General features: G+C 35.9%; 1 pseudogene; it reads left to right on the top strand.

Annotated features, from left to right (window-relative positions):
* Positions 1–393: 393 nt before the first annotated feature.
* On the top strand, positions 394–2,245 carry LOC145054949 (dolichyl-diphosphooligosaccharide--protein glycosyltransferase subunit STT3A-like; annotated as a pseudogene).
* Positions 2,246–5,703: the final 3,458 nt, after the last annotated feature.

Here is a 5,703-nt window from a genome sequence, read left to right as displayed (position 1 = left end):
GAACACCTCTGCTTGCATTATTGAAGCTTGTGACTTTGCTTCTGCAAGCTTTAGGTACCCTCTATAGTACTCCAATCTCATTATCTTGATATATAAATCCATATTTAACATATTGTTGAAATCGATAATGATAGGGATGTAACCTTTTTACGCGGAAGTGCTGGAGCTTGTGCTCTTGGTGCTGTTGTGTCAAAGTACCAAGAAAATACACAACACATATGATTGAATACTATTTGACCCGATTCAAAGAGGTAATATAGTAATTTATATTGATTTTCTTGCTTAATAAGCATAATGCTCATTTATATAACATTGATTTTGCCTAATTTTGGAACAGATTGAAGTAAAGGAACATTAGGGAGATGGAATGTTACACGGGAGTGCTGAACACTCATGATGTTGCAGACATGCTTTTCACCTCTATTTGATGCAAGTTCCTTTCTGATCCTTTATATAGTAATGTTTGTATACTTTTGTAGTGCCATGGTAAGGATTCTACTCATTTTACATTTTTACCTTTTTTTCATATGTTTAATTTCCTGTCAACTTAAACTTTTTTGTCTAACGATATGACAGGTACAACTAATGCTTGTGCTTGCTCCAACTGCATGCATATTATCCGAAATTGCTCTTTCTGAAGCCTTTGATGTTTTCGCAAGATCAAAGAAATTCTATGTTTTTAGTTTATTTGAAAATACCCAAAATGAAGTAAGTATTTGCAATCACACACACGCACTTTTTTAGTCCTCAAAATTATTTTATTGACTTTGACCACTAAGGTTTGGGATGGAGTATCTGCTAGTACTGTTTCCATGGAAAATAGTGACAAAAAAAGAAGATTTGTTGAAGAAAAGACCTTTCAAGAAAACCAAAAAAAGAGGTGGTTGTGGAAGAGACTTCCAAGAAGAAGACTAAAAAGTGGCCCTTAGTCTTGCATGTTGACACATCGATTTTTGCTCTTTTCTTAATTGTGTTGATGGGTGCCTTTTATGTGGTAACCATACTTTCTTCCATTAAAGTAGGTTTTTTTAATCAAGTAAAAAAGAAACACCCATGCATAGCTTACCAGATTAGGGTTTGTTTCTTTCTTTTCCATTAAGTGATGAATGGTGTCTGTTGTATGTACAAGGACTTTTTCTTATTTGCACCTAATGAACCATCTGAATGACAAAGTAAATGACGATTTTACCCTTTGTTTAGGTTCGTAGTGTGCAGGATGCAACAGAAGCATATTCAGCTCTTTAAATTGTGCTCACTTCTCATCCACCTGAAGGTCTTCATGTTTTTGATGATTTCAGAGAGGCTTACGCATGGTTAAGCCATAACACTGAAGTAGATGATAAAGTAAGTAACTCACTGTATTCAATCAACATTTATATAAGGTCTTATCCATGCTTAGGACTTAGGACTTAATTCACTCATTCACACACACACACACACACTTGATGTTACCAAACAACAACAATGGCTAGCAGGACAGTTATAGTTGATAATACAACATGGAACAACACACATTGCTACTGTTGGTACTGCCATGTCATCACCCAAAAAAGTTGCTTGAGAAATTTTCAACTGTTTGGATGTCTAGTTTTATTTTTTATTTTTAAATAATAATAAAGAATTGAAAATAAGAAATTAATTATTTAAAGTTTTCATCATTTTCAAGTGTTGTGGGATACTCTAGTGATGATATAAAAAAGTTCCTATGAATGGGTTTGTATAGGAGGAGGCATCTTCCCACATATGAAGGAGCCTGATTATCTTGTATGTTTAAGTACTTCAAGTAATGTACTTTCATTTTTTTAATTAGTTATAGCATTGTACTTTCAAATAGTTTCTAATTAGGGCATTGTAGTTTTAAAAAATGGAAAATAAATTACTTCTATTTCATTGTTATTTCTTCTATTTCATTTTTGTTTATCTATTCTAATAAATTACTTCTTTTTCATTGTTATTTCTTATCAGGTCAATACCAAATTGGTTCACATGCGACTCCAACCATGCTAAACCCCCTTATGTACAAACTATCATATTTCAAGTAATCAGTAATCGACTACTTTTTTCTTGTTTTGTTTAACAACATAAGTAAGTCTAATTTTATTTTATTTATTTATGTAGATTTGTGGAGACTGATGGTGGTAGAGGATATGATAGAGTTAGGAAAACTGTAATAGGAAAAAAGCATTTCAAATTGACTCATTTTATTCCTGCTTTTGAATATATTTTTCATCTGCCTCATCAATGAAATGGATGCCTCTGTTAACAATGTGTACTTCCATTGGTTTGATTATATATACATATAATACGGTTCTAAATGGGTGTATTATATGTGGGCAGATGCAATGGGAAAGCTAGAAGATATGGAGAGTTCCAACCGTGAACGCCTTTGGCCCCAACTTGTTAAGGGTTTCAAAGATCTTTCTGAGCGCTTGAAGGTATTTGATATGACTACATTCTTAATCAAAACACATGTCAAAACCTTTATTCTTTTAGCAATCAGTGTTAGTTTAATGTGCACACAATAATAGATGTGATTATGACTTATGAGCTTGTATTCATTGATATTTATTTTATGCAGCTTCAAGACGAAGTCATACTTTCAAATTCAAAGAGATTGCAGATCACTCAAACCAATGTGAACAATTTACCCTCGACATTTTCCTTGATAGTAAATCCTCCCCTGAATACTTAATCCATACCATAGGTGTAGTATGTAAACTATTTATTAACAAATAAATAAATCAATATGAAAACCTCTCAAATATAAGTAAAATGTTGGTTGATAGTTTTTTTTCTTGTTTCCAGGGAGTGGGTCAGCTGGAATGAGGCAAAGGGAGTGGTTGACCTTTTGTTTTTTTGTTAAATGTTAATCGTTACTGAAAGCAAAAAAAATCAAAATTTAATTTTGATTTATTTGATGTCTCGTGTCTTGCAGGTTCATGGTGGTCGGCAGTCCATGTAAGTTTCTTGATTTGTAACATCTTGTATTCAAGAAATAGCAATGTACTTTCCATAAAAATTAAATTATATTCTTTGAAAAATTTGCTAGATTGGTAGGTTTAAAAGCAGAATGTCCTGATAAGAATTAATTTTAAAAGTAGAATGAAAATGACAAGTGGTTTTGTGTTGTGTTTATAGGGTTGATGAAAGCGAATATCTTTGGAGTTAGAAGAGGAAAAGAAAGCTCAAGCCGAAAGAGATAAGATGCTGCAAATGCAAGTGTTGCATTCTTCATTTCAATTGTTAGTATGAAACACAGAGTAGATGGGCCAATGTACAACTTCTTATCCATATAACATCTGTTTGGAGCATTAGTCTTAAAGAATTATGAAAGGCAAGATGCAACTTTACTTAGTTGGAATTTGATGTAGAGAGTAGATTAGATGCAAATTTAGATATTGTAAAAAATAGAATTGTATGACATTAAATTTTATGCAATGGATTGTATTTTTTGTATATGATATTTTATTTCTATTATGAGACATTAAATGCAAATTTAATTTAAAAATTAATAAATATATAAATATTTTTTTAGAACATTTAAAATTATGATACACAAAAATGTGTGTCATCTTCATTTATGACATGGCATTTCTTGACAGGGGCTTCCTTGATACGCATTGTGTGTCATAAACACGCGCGTCGTAAGGTTACGACACGCAAATGCGTGTCATCTTCCTTTATGACAGAGCCTTCCTTGATACGCATTGCGTGTCATAACCGCGCGTCGTAAATGCGCGTCATAAATGAGCGTCGTCTCTCTTTATGACAGGGTCTTCCTTGACATGCATTTGCGCGTCGTCTGAGCGTTTTACGACGCGTAATGAGCGTCGTAAAAGGCCTTTTTTCTAGTAGTGAACGCTGCTGCTAGTTCTTTCACGTTGATGAGCCTTTGCCAAAAGGTCACCTTCGATGGAACGAACTTTAGCGAATGGATAAGATACATTCGCACCATTGCTCGCTATGAGGACAAGGAGTATATCCTCGATGAGAAGCTCGAAAAAATCAACCCTGAAATTGCTACTCCGGCTGAAATGACTACTTTTGAAACTCATGAGCGAGATGCAACGAAGGTACATTGCATCATGATAGCCACCATGAACTCCGAATTCCAAAAGTCCTACGAGGATATGTACCCGTACGAGATGCATCAAGACTTTTTGGAGAGATACCACCAAAACGCGAGACAAGAGCATTATGAGATTTTCACTAACATGATTTCCGCTAAGATGGGTCATGGAGAGTCTCTTACCGTGCACCTGCAAAAGATGCAAAGGTATGTCGACCGCCTTCGCAAGTTAAATGTTGACTTTGGGGAAGACTTGGCGATCGACATGGTGCTTCACTCTTTGCCTCCGATGTACAATCAATTTAGGATGACCTACCACATGAACAAAGAGGAGGTCACCCTAAGCAAACTCCAAGGTCTCTTGAGGGTCGCTGAGAGCAACTTCAAAGACAAGTCTGTTGCACCAACTCCCAATCCACCCGCTGCTCCTGTCTTGGCTATTGGTCAAGGAAAGGGAAAAAAGAGGAAGGCTTTGTCTAAGAACTATCACAAGGTTAAAGCCCGAGATGGTGCCTCTTCTAGTGGGACCAAAGTTGATCCCGCTAATCCCTACCCTAACCCTATGGAGGCAGAGTGCCACCACTGCCACAAGATAGGACATTGGAAGAGAAGCTGCCCAGAATACCTGCAAGCCATCAAGGAAGGAAAGATCAAGCCAATATACAATTAAATCTAACGATTCTAATCATGCTATTTCTTGGGTTCTTGATACCGGTTGTGGTTACCACATTTGTTCTAATGTGCAGGGACTAAGAAGAAGTAGGGATGTGGAGCAAGGAAGAATCAATCTAATCATGGGGAACAGAAGATCGTCGCCTGTGACCAAGATTGGAGTGTATTCTTTAGTGCTTAGGAATAATTTATGTTTAGATTTGAACAATTGTTGCTATTCGCCAGAAATGGCTAGAAACATCATTTCATTTCATGGTTTATATAGACAAGGTTTTAGATTTTCTTTTAATAATGAGAATGGCTCTATTTTGGCTTATCTAAATGGTGTCTTTTACTTTGAAGCTATACCATGTAATGGAATTTATGAAACTGTTATGATTGTTGATAACTTAGGAAATGATGTTTTGAACATAGATTCTTCCACTAGTATGGATAAAGCATCCTTGTGGCATTGTCGTCTTGGACATGTCAACAAGAAACGCATATCCCAACTCCAAAAGCATGGAGTGTTGGAGTCATTCGAACTTAGGGAAGATGACACGTGTGAGTCTTGTTTACTTGGAAAGATGACTAAATCACCCTTCACGAGTACATGTGAAAGGGGTGAGGGTCTATTGGACCTAATACATACCGATGTATGTGGACCGTTTAGATCAACCACGAAGGATGGGAACCGCTTCTATGTGACTTTTACCGATGATTATAGTAGATATGGGTATATCTATTTAATCAAGCAAAAGTCAGAAACCTTTGAAAAGTTCAAAGAGTTCAAGAATGAAGTGGAGAATCAATTGGGCAGGAAAATCAAGATGCTTCGATCCGATCGAGGAGGAGAGTAACTAAGTCTTGAATTCCATGAATATCTCAAGGAGTGTGGAATAGTTTCGCAATTGACGCCTCCTAGGACACCGCAGTTGAATGGTGTGGCAGAAAGGCGTAATCGAACCCTATTGGATATGGTT

This window comes from Lactuca serriola, chromosome 1 (genome assembly GCF_051521515.1).
Source record: "Lactuca serriola cultivar US96UC23 chromosome 1, Lser_US96UC23_V15, whole genome shotgun sequence".
Taxonomy (NCBI): domain Eukaryota; kingdom Viridiplantae; phylum Streptophyta; class Magnoliopsida; order Asterales; family Asteraceae; genus Lactuca; species Lactuca serriola.
The sequence above is the reverse complement of the archived record's forward strand: the minus strand, read 5'-3'. Positions and strand labels throughout refer to the sequence as shown.